Raw genomic sequence first — 11,377 nt, forward strand, 5'->3', positions numbered from 1 at the left:
TGATGCTAAAAAGACTGTAAATGTGTCAGATATCCACTTGATATGACTAACTCAGACTGATGAAGTCTCATAGAAGCTTCACATCAACTTTTAAATGCATTTTTGCACAAAACGAGGACTGTGGATTTTGGCCCCCATCACTTAAGCCGGGCTCAGACTACAGGAGGTTTTTGTATTTATCCCCAGTTCACCCCTCTCAACAAGTGAAAAAACTGGTCTGGGACTCTGGTCAGCCCAGATTATCTGGTAATGTGAGGGGGGGTTTACAGAACCTTCAGAACTACTCGCAGGCTCATCAGGGTTGTAATTTGTTTCCTAATAATTGAAACTATCTGTCAGTTTTAGTGCTTTAGTGTTTACAACAGTTACTGGAGGTCAACGACCTTCTAACAGCTGAAGAAAACATCATTTTAGTAAAGTTGTTGTGTCGTGTTAGTGCCTGTATTCAAGGATCTGTAAGTCCTTTGATAGCAGGTTTTATTCTTATGCTTTGACGTTTGTTTGTCAGGATGTCTTTCAGTTTACATTTGGATAACAGATTGTGCTTTTAGAACAATAATTCATCTGGATACAGGTGGAGGTCATGTCTCTCCTGACGTCTGGGCTGCTTCTTTCCCCCTTAAACTGTTTTTTTAAATCTTTAATCAGTTTCACCTTCTTCTTCTTCTTCTTCTTTTTTGAATCAGTTCTTTCCTTTTCCAGTTCTTCCTCACATCTGTCTCCTCTCTCCTGATTTCTTCACTCACTCTGAAAATGTAAAAAGCTTCCTTTTAAAAGTCTGACAGAGCCTGAAGCAGAACTTTAACTTGTACAATGTTAATTACAGTAAATGTGGGCAAACGACACACAGTGGGAATGAATCAGCAGTCAAGCTATCAAACTATCAGCTACATTAACATCACTGTAATGTAAAGCAGCAGCAGCTAGCTAGCTACTTACTGTGTTGTATTTTGTCTGATATTATTTGAATGCTGCACATGTTAACATCATATATGATCCTCTGATTCATTCGTCTGTCCCATGAAAGCGACGACCCGTGATTAACGAGTCTCCCCAAACATCTTTTCATCCAGACTCATTTAGCCTCCTGCTTTTGTTTTTTTTTCTCACTGCAAAGCATTTTGTTCACATCTGCTTCCCCATGAGATCACTAGAGATCACCTGAGGTGCTGCGTTGCTCCGTCTGGCACCATAATTTTAATAATATCCCGTAGTGTGTGTGTGATGCACCACTATTTTCAAATCTTGTTGTGTTTGCATGTTTGAGATTAGAGAGAAGAACATCTGAGAAGTTTCTCCTCATGTTTGTGATGCAACTCACTTTAAAACTCCTGCAGTCTGAGTCCAGCTTTAGGCCACATTGAAAGCACATTTTGAAGGATCTTTTAATATCCAGTATGAACAGGAGGGATGATTACAGCGAGGAAAAAACCTCTTTCACTGTTCATATTGTGATGGCCCTCTGGCTTGTGTCTTGCTTTGGGCTGCTGTGTTTGTGTTTCTGCCTTTAGGTCCAGGTCGGCTGAGACTCATTTAATGCCACTGGGTGCATCTGGTCCATCCAGAATGCATTTAAGACCAGTTATTCCATTCCTCGCTCTCTGACTTCATCACTGGCTCTCCCACCGGGCACCACATGTTTCTTTTGTTTGGTTTTTGTTGCATTTCTCCTACAACATTACACATTCACACATCTACACACACCAACACTACTGATCTACTGATTGACCTACCTTACACATTAGATTACTACTTTGTTGTAATTTCTTTAAAAATAAATATAAGTGATTGATTTTTGTGTACAACTGTTTGTATTCTCCTGGTTTTGTCACGGCCTAAGAGCCGAGTCGTAACAAAGTGGGGGCTCGTCTTTTCTGGGTTTTTCGGTGAGTAATTTTGAATTGAGTCTGGAGCAAAGCACCTACTTGAATGTGTGGATGTCTGACTGTTTTAGGACACACTTGAGAAATTGTGAACCTGTCCTTTAAGGGATAATTCTGGTGATTTTCTATATTTTTCTTCCTGTCAACAAATCTCATGTTTGGATCCAAACCAACAATGAACTGATCTACTAACAAGTATTGTGTGTGTGTGTGTATCAAAGTCTGATATATCTATCTAGAGCTGATTTTTAAGGTTCTTCATTTAACTTATAAGGCCTCGCATGGACTCGCACCACCTTACCTATCAGACACCAGCACGCCCTCTGCACTCTCTCAACGCTGGTCTCCTGGTCATTTGCCTACCGTGCCCCCTTATCTCTGCAACGGCCTTCCATTACATGTTAAAGAAGCACGTTGAAATCTTTAAATCAAGACTGAAAACTTACCTTTATTCTCTACATTACAGCCTCCTCTAAAACTTAGCCGGGCCCATCACCTTTTAACATCTATTTAACATTGATGTTTTTAATGTGGTTGATTCACTTTCAGTTTTTTATTATTGTAAATTAATTGCTGTATGTTGTCCTTTTAACTGTAAAGTGTATTGGGACCATGCTGCACGGTGATTCTGCATTGAATTGAATAAAAATATAGAAAATCACCAGACATTTCCTTTAATAAACGTACATGAAGTCACCTTCAGCCTGCAGGAATATGAAGCTGAAATCAGCTTCAACATGTGAATCCCTGAAGGAGACATCATTAGAACAACGTGGGAGGTTCTTTGTTTGAATAAGTCATGAGGTTTAGTTGGAGAGTTGTCGTCATCTGCATGTGCTTTCCTCTGGAGTTATTGTGGAGCATTAAAAATACATCTCACCTTCCTTCATCATGCTATCAGAGGATAAATGCTGCTTTAAAGGGCAAATGAAATGTCATCAAGTCCATAATCAAGTTCTTCCTATGAGTGACGGGTTGCTACGTGAACACAACATTATGGTTGTTTGACACGAGATATTTCTGTATTTGAGTTTTTTTCCTCTTAGCTCTTCTTCTGTTTTTGACAGAGTGGATGTAAGAGGATGTCACATATTCCCTGCACCAATCAGAATTCAGCTATATTTGAGTCAGATGGCAGACAGTTGAGTGATTGTTTGTTTACGTGGCCGGAACTGTCAATCAAATGTCATCTAAGCACTCCCACACACCTGAACGTTTGCATCACCTTGATTTTCTCGCCTCACTGTTAGTCATTGTGGATAAAAGCGTCTTGCCAAACGACAAAATGTAAATTAATAATGTTTGTGATTGTGTCTTATAGCTCAGTTTTATGTTGAATGTCTTGTGTTTTTTTTTTAACATGAAGGGAGCATGTTGGGAATAAATGTTTTCAGCTCTGACAGAATGTTTTTCCATCAGACGTGTTTCAGCCATATTCTTCGGTTTTAGTCCGTACAGCCGAGCTGTCTTCACCGACAACATGACGGTTCTTGTTTCACTTATGTGTCAAGTCAAGTCAGTTTTATTTATATAGCCCAATATCATAAATCTGCCTCAGGGGGCTTTACAATCTGTACAGCAATATAACATTAGAGCCTTGATTCAAGCAAAAACTCCCTAAAAAAACCCTTTAATGGGAAAAGAATTGAAGAAATTTTGTGTAACTGCAGCACAACTACTCGTTTTCTTTTATTTAATTGCAACATTATGTTAAAGCTGGATTTCCAGCGTCTGTGGCAGTCTGGAAAAATGAAACAGGACTCTCCAGACCGCCGACAGATTTTCTGATTGGAGTGAACGTGACGCTGTCTTGTACTTCGGGGGTGTGACGTACGAGACAATGTCACATTCAGTCAATTTTTCCCCGGACAAAAAGCAAAGAACTGCTGATGCAATGAACCCTATAAACCAGGACCAGTCTATAGGAGGCTACAACAAAGCAACTGCACATATAATTTACAAAAAATAAAAGTAGATTTACTGTTATGTTAGCATTGAAAAGCTGCTATGAGTTGCATTATGGGTAATGTAGGATCCATTGTTTTTAAAATTTGACCTTACAACTGGACTCAAATTCAGGATATCTCAACATCTGCTGCTTCAATTTTTACTATTTTTTAGAAACATTGTGTCTCATGAGTTCCCCAACTAGACAGAGATGCTATAACTAAATGCTAAAACTACATGTGTGTAATACCCCTTTAATATAGTATAATGTGGTGTGGAAAAAAAAAACCCTCTCACTACACAGGAACAATGATATTTTTGACTTTTCAGCGAAAATTGGCTGAAGCAGGTCCTAACAGGTTGAAATATCAACAGTGAAATGTTGTTGAAACAGCCATTATAATAATAATAATAATAATAATAATAATAATAATAAATTAGATTTATATAGCGCCGTTCAAAACACCCAAGGACGCTTTACAAAAAAGGAAAAAAAGAAAACTAAGCCGAGCTTAAATAATAAGTAACTGAGAAGTTAACTGGTTAACTGTGGGCCAAAAGCCTGAGCAAACAGGTTTTGAGGGCTGATTTGAAAGAGTCCAGGGTCGGAGCGTTGGGGGTGGAGGGATTTGTAGGTGAGGAGGAGGAGTTTGTAGGAGATGTGGTATTTTACAGGGAGCCGGTGCAGGTGAATGAGAGTGGGGGGTGATGTGCTGCCAGGGTTTAATGTGGGTAAGAACCCTGGCAGCTGAGTTCTGGACATATTGGAACCTGTCCAGGGTTTTACTGGGAACCCCGAACAGGACTCCATTGCAGTAGTCCAGACGATTGGAGATGAAGCCATGGATCAAGGTCTCGGCAACGGTGTGTTGACGGCCGGAGTCGGGAGATGTTCTTGAGGTGGAAATGGTGTCGGATTTGATGTGTGACTGGAAGGAGAGGGTAGAGAGGGAATATTTTCATTCTTTCATTCACTCAGTCAACCTTATATAATATATATATAACCTTATATATTTATACAGGATGGTCCAATGAGAGCAGAAACACTTTGCGCTGGTATCTTGTTCACAAGCAAAAACAAACATTAAAATTTAGAAAGCAAATCAGACATATAGAGACAGATAAAATGTCCCCGTCTCTCTCTCTGCTTCCCCTGTGTGTGTGTGTGTGTGTGTGTGTGTGTGTGTGTGTATGTGTGTGTGTGTGTCTTTCCAGGTTTCCATGGTGATGGAGGTCACATGGCTCAGGTCCTATTCTGGAAGTTGCTTGAGTCTTTATGTTATCAATCCATCTATTATTCTGTCATCCTGTATTTTTGCTCTCTTCATTCATTCTGTTCACACAACATCTATTTCCTGTTTGTCCGTCCTGATCTCTCCTCTGTTGCTCTTCCTGAGGTTTCTTCCATTTTTTCCACATTTTTTGCGGGGGAGTTTTTCCTTATCTGAATCGGGGGGCTCTGAGGACAGACAGAAGATGCCGTATTGCTGCACAGATAATAAATCCCCCTGCGGCAAATTTGTGATTTGTGATATTTGTGATATATATATACAGCACTGTGCAAAAGTTTGAGACACTTCAGATGTTTAGATTCTTATCTATAATGCAACACCATCGGGGAGACGTCTGATGGTTCCCAAATGTATTCTGCAGCATGACAACGAGCCCAAACATCCAGCCAGAGTCATAAAGAACTATCTTCATCAACAAGAGGAACAAGGAGTCCTGCAGCAGATGGTTCGACCCCCACAGAGCTCTAATCTCAATATCATGGAGTCAGTCTGAGATTAACGTGAAGAGACAGAAGCAGCAAACTTTGCACAGTACTGTATATAAAACTGACAGTGTTAAAGATAAAAAGGCTTGATAAATAAATACTAAAGAGTGACAGAGACAGCCAGCCGACACTGATGGTTCTGTCACACTCAAATGCTAAAGCAGATAAACCAGAGTTAGCATCTTCTTCTTAACATCTCATTGATTAAAGATGCTGAGGCCTAGAAGTGGAGGCCACAGGCTGAGGGGACTGTTGCACATGTTCCTCCTCCTGTAAAATAAATCAGTAAGAGAAGCTATTCAATTACTTTACATTATTCAGGTTACCTAAAGCAGTTAAGCCGATATGTGCAGAATACCACAAGCCTTTCATTGATACACTAGGCCACAGCTTCACCATATGATAAAGATAAATTTCCCCCCCAAATAGGACTGTGATGATAATCACAATACCAGATATAATAAACATCACAAGTTACCCACAACTGTCATATACGGTAGTCTAATGTACTTGTGCATATACTGTGTGATATACGGTAATACAGCGGAGACGTAAGAGGCTACGTGATACGTTGGACAATCTGCGTTACCTCGGCTTGCAGCCAACCAGTTTGTATGGAGTAACTGGTCCAATCAGTGAAATGTGTAGACTTTTGTTGTCACCGTTAGGTTTCCAGTCCTCAGACAATTTGTTGACACCGTGAGGTTACCCTTGTCTGGTTTTCATTTCACTGAGACACTGTTAGTGTTTTTTTTTTTTTTTTTATTGTAGCATAAATTTTTATTTTATTTTTTTAGGTTCTTATTTCTCACACTTTTAACCTAGGTAAACACACCTATCCTCCCTTCACTCTCCCTAGGGTTGCCAGTCTGATACAGCCGTTTAAAATCACCACTAAACTCTCTCTCACATAGCTTGATGCTGGGCTTACAAATTCAGGCCTTTTAAACAACTCAATGTTGATTAAAGAGACAAACTTCTCACCTCACAAAGGAATCCGTGGGGCTCCCGACCCTCTCCAGGCCCGCAAGCGCCTTTATCTCTGAACGTAGCAGGAAAAGGATTTTGTAACTTTAAACTTGGAGAGAGGGCCGAGAAGCACATCCAGGAATCCGTCTCGAAGGACCAAATTGATGGATAAATTATCAATAGACTGAGGTTGGTTGAAGTCAAGCATCGGAGAGTGTGCAGAGTCTCCGTGGAGAATTCTGAGGAAGGAAAGAAATTCACTGGTATATATTGACGGCCTTGGGAGGCACCTTTAGTTGTTTACAGATTCCCACCAGACCTAAACAAAGCTTTACAGAACTCTCCCTTCCACATGATATCAAACGCAAGGTACAGCTCTTTCTATCACTGGCATCGACCCATGAGTTCGACCGCCAAGGGGGACGCCGAAAGTGGTGCACAAGGAAGCAGAAGTGCGGCAAGCAAGTGAGCCGGCATCCAAGCTAGGCTAAAGGCTAACCCCAGTCGACCAACTCTCCCGTCAATCTTCCTCGCCAATATCCACTCCATCAACAATAAACTAGACTACTCGAGACGCTTCTGACCTCCCGAAATGACAAACTGCTGTGCCCTCATCCCTGACAGTATCCTGGACTCTGCTATCCAGTAGGGGTGTGTCCGAATACAAATACGTTATTTGGCAAAGCACAAATAGTGTTTTTTTTTAGGAATATTTGTTTCATACAAATATTTCAAAAATTATTTATTTTCAGGAAGAAAAATAAACCATGTCAAACACCAGAGTGCAGGTCGGTTACATCGCTATCTCAGTGTCTCTCCTCTGCTCCGCTGTGACGTCTATCAGCAGGTCTCAGTGAGGGGAGTCACATCCACCTGCTACATGACGCACATTTCCTAATTTGGACATCACTCCCGGAGTTGGGGGTGTTCCCCAGAGATAAAGCTGAACTACTGACACATGCTTCATGAACTCTTATTGTAACACTTTAATTTTCTAAAATTAAAAGCGTAATAAAAACAAAAACAAGATTTTTAAGCCTCTTTCCACTTTTATTTGAATACAAATACAAATAATTTTTGCTGCCTCAACAAATACAGATACAAATACAAATACTGGACTCTCTGCACATCCCTACTATCCAGCTAAGGTAAGCAGTCAGTGTCTCCTTGTCATTGATCTCCACTTGAAGAATGATTTAAGAGAACTGCATTAAGTGGATTCAACACTTATCTCTTGATAAGAGAACATGACAGTTTGCTTCGACAGTTATCTCTGTGTGGGGGTCAACAAGTCTGAGTGCTGGCGGTTCGGGCAGAAGTATCTCCTTCAACTGTAAATTAGATAAAAGACTTTTCACACCTGATGGCCACTACAAATACGTACTTTACCACCAAACCACGTATACATTCCCTGGACAAACAAATGTTGCTGGGAGCTGCCAGCGCCAGGATCAGATTGGACGCTCCGTTGGATCTCCTCCATTACTGACCGACCCTGATTGTTAGAGAGAGAGAGCCAGCTCCTCTGAAATTGTTTATCTGGTTCCCCTCCAGTCTCCCTCTCATTTTTTCCCTCTTTGCTTCAAGTAATATTAACACTTTAACTTCTACACAGCATATCATCCATACAGTAAAAGAATAATGAAGTTACAGCGACTATATACTACTTTGGATTATGTTTTTATGCTTGGTCCTGATTTGCTGCAAAGTCCATTTTACACTGTTGGTGCTGCAGCTCGTAGAACACTGATTAGAACATTGATTAGTCTATTGGTAATTATCACAGATGATATCAAATTAATTTCTACCACATTTACTTAATTCTTGAGTATAATGTTTAAATACGCTGTATAAAGTTTAAAAGCTCTACAATGTGCAGTTGTCACATTAGAAATAAACAAAATAAACAAAACAAAATAAATACATTAACCTATGAATTTACATGATGAGAGCATTCCTCTCCTGCCTTATTTGCAGCAGCAGTGTTGCTTTTTGCTGTAATAGTTTTTGTTTTTTTTAAATTTTCAATTATAACGACTTGTTACTCTTGACTGAAGTAGGTGGCACATGATTGGTCCATTTTGTGCAGAAGAAGAGTCAAAGACGGATGAAGAAAATAAGAAGAAAGTTAACAAAGATAGTTGATAACCACCATCATGATACCCGTTATCTCTGACTGAGATTTTAGGTTTTGTCGAGCCAGCTAATGCAAAGAAAGCCTGGTTATGTTGAACTTGCTTCGTAGTTCTCGGAACTGGTTTCTCAACTCGCACAGTCTATTCGAATCATAACATCTAGTGCATCTTTTATGGTAAATCCGTTTACAGTTTAGAACATTAAACCCTTAAAAATAGTGACATTGGTCCTCAGGTTTCCGCTCCAAATCCCCCAAGAATAACATATTCAGTGATCTGACTAGTACATATGAACATACACGTAACTTACACACTCCAAAACACGTCGGTCTCAAAGCTTTGCCCCATGATCTGGCAACCCAGACGTGCTTCACTGCGTCCCTGCACCGTCACAGAGTAAACAGACTTTCACACATTTCACCCCACAGTCCTTTAGTAGCCGACATACAGCCTGAGCCGCAGCTCCTCAGCATCCCAAAGAAAACTATCACCTCACACTGCAAGTGAGTTTTCATTTCCTAGGATGGCGGTGGAATGTTCTGCGAAGACCCGCCCCGACTCTGCCTCTGATTGGCTCTGATCATGATATTCTTACCCTAACCCAACCATCTCACTCCTCATGGCTAAACCTAACAAATGAAGGCGATGAGTACTAGCCAATCAGAGGCAGAGTAGAGCAGGTCTTTCTGATCCAGAATGATCACATGTTAAGGGTTAGAGGTCTGATTGCCTCGGGTCCTTGAGCGAATGTTCCTGTATCTTCTCCCTGACTTCATGAGGGAGAACAGATGCTGGATGCTCTACAGATGCAGCGTTGATTGTATAAACTCAGCAAAGATGGCAGCGAGGCACCAGTGATTTCTCAATATCCTGTTCAGTCTTTCTTCCGCTCTGCTATTACCAAAACCAGGAAGTGATGCAGTAGGTGAGAATGCTTTCAATGGTTCCTCAGTAGAAGATGGTTCATGGCGGGGAGGTCGGCTCTTTTCATACATACATAAACATACAACGCAGCTCTGTGTGTATAACCAGTCGTAGCTGCAGCATCTTACACTATGATATTGATATAACATTTTCTCAAATATATAATTTTATACATAAACTCAACGAGGGAAGGAAATTTATGGAACTACTTTTCTCAGTGGGTTAAAATTTTTTCTTCCTTAAAGATTTAAAAAGGCTTTAATTTTGTTTTTTTTCAATAGTCTGATTTTGTTTTTCTTGTATATTTATGTGTATATGTATTTTATTTAGGTAGATGTAATCAATAAGCCTACAAGGATTTTTTCCTCTCGTTGCACATTGATTTTTTTTTCTTGTTTGTATGTATTTCATTCATTTTAAACAAGTCACAGTGATGAGTCCTGAAGCTCTCACCTCTTATGAATCTTAATCTTTATCTTAGCAATAGGTAACCGAGACGTATTTTAAAAAATTGCTTTTCAACAAGCTGTTTTAACCTCAACGTTTTGGCATCTTTTGACCTGTAATTCATCACAACAGTGCTTTTTGGGAGGCTTTTGACAGCTTTTACCAAGTAGTTAAGTTCTGTTCTACTCCAGACAGGCATGAAAGCCCCAGAGAGGCTCTAAACTGGTGTGTCTGGGGAGACGGAGGTCAAAGGTCATCAGAGCTCTTCACACAGTTAACCAGCAGCAGCTTTTCTCACCTTGAAGCCTGTCACAGAATCACAAAGCCCATCGTTTCTCTCTTTGGGTTTTTACTGACAAGAAGGACAAAGGCTTTCTGAATTGCTGTAGGTGAGGTTTGGAGGAGGAGGAGGAAGAGGAGGAGGAGGAGGAGGAGGAGAAGGAGGACCAGACAGCATGTGTCACTGCTGTCACCTAGTGAACAGTGTTTTCATGCTTGTAGAGCTGCAGCAACGTGCCGCATACAGACGAGACGGAGAGAATAACTTTCTCTACAAAGCTGAGACCGGACGGGAAGTCACATCCACTATTAATTTAACTATTTAGTGAATTAAATATCATCATGTTATAGACAAATGCTCTGGTTTTGTTTACAGTATGCACTAAAAATGTTTATACCTGTATTATATCATCATTTGGAAATATCACACATGCGTAAATCGTGTGAATTCATGTGAAAAACATGCATGTAGATCCGAACTGATTCATAAAGCCTCAACTTCTCTCTGGAAATACTGAGACATTCATGTGTTTCAATGAGTCATTTTGGTCTTAATCTTTAAATTCAGACCCTTTACTAAGTGTGCTGGTGGTCATTTTGGAAATTATTGCTCCGTTAATAAGATTTGAAGACTTGTAGCCGCTTTGATATCTGCTGTGTGGGGGGCGTTGATTGACTCACCTGCTGCTCTCCTCGGCTCCGGGACTCACGCTGAGTTGGACTGTTGTCGTAATATTTCACTAAGTTTAATGTTATTTGATTATGATTCCTGCCCTGCTAGCACAATTTAGCTAAAGTAGCTATAATATATAAGCCATAAGCTGCAACTCTGAGCTTCAAACCGGCTCCAAAGCGAATTCAACGGGTGACATCACACCCGTATGTTCACATGCAATAAAGTCACGTGTGCTTTTTCTAATAAAGGTATTTTTAGAGTATTATTAAATCCTTTTTTGTGGAAGGCTTGTTGTCTCTAAATAAAGAGATGAAACTGTCAACAAGGCTCATTCCACCGG

At 40.3% G+C, this 11,377-nt stretch overlaps 1 long non-coding RNA gene across 1 annotated transcript; it reads left to right on the forward strand.

Moving 5' to 3' along the window:
- Positions 1-9,437: 9,437 nt before the first annotated feature.
- LOC122987878 lies at positions 9,438-10,941 on the forward strand. Its single transcript, XR_006404648.1, has 2 exons — positions 9,438-9,636; positions 10,274-10,941. It is a non-coding gene; the product is annotated as an uncharacterized LOC122987878 (long non-coding RNA).
- The last annotated feature ends 436 nt before the right edge of the window (positions 10,942-11,377 follow it).

The sequence above is a fragment of the Thunnus albacares genome, chromosome 8 (assembly GCF_914725855.1).
Source record: "Thunnus albacares chromosome 8, fThuAlb1.1, whole genome shotgun sequence".
Classification (NCBI taxonomy): Eukaryota; Metazoa; Chordata; class Actinopteri; order Scombriformes; family Scombridae; genus Thunnus; species Thunnus albacares.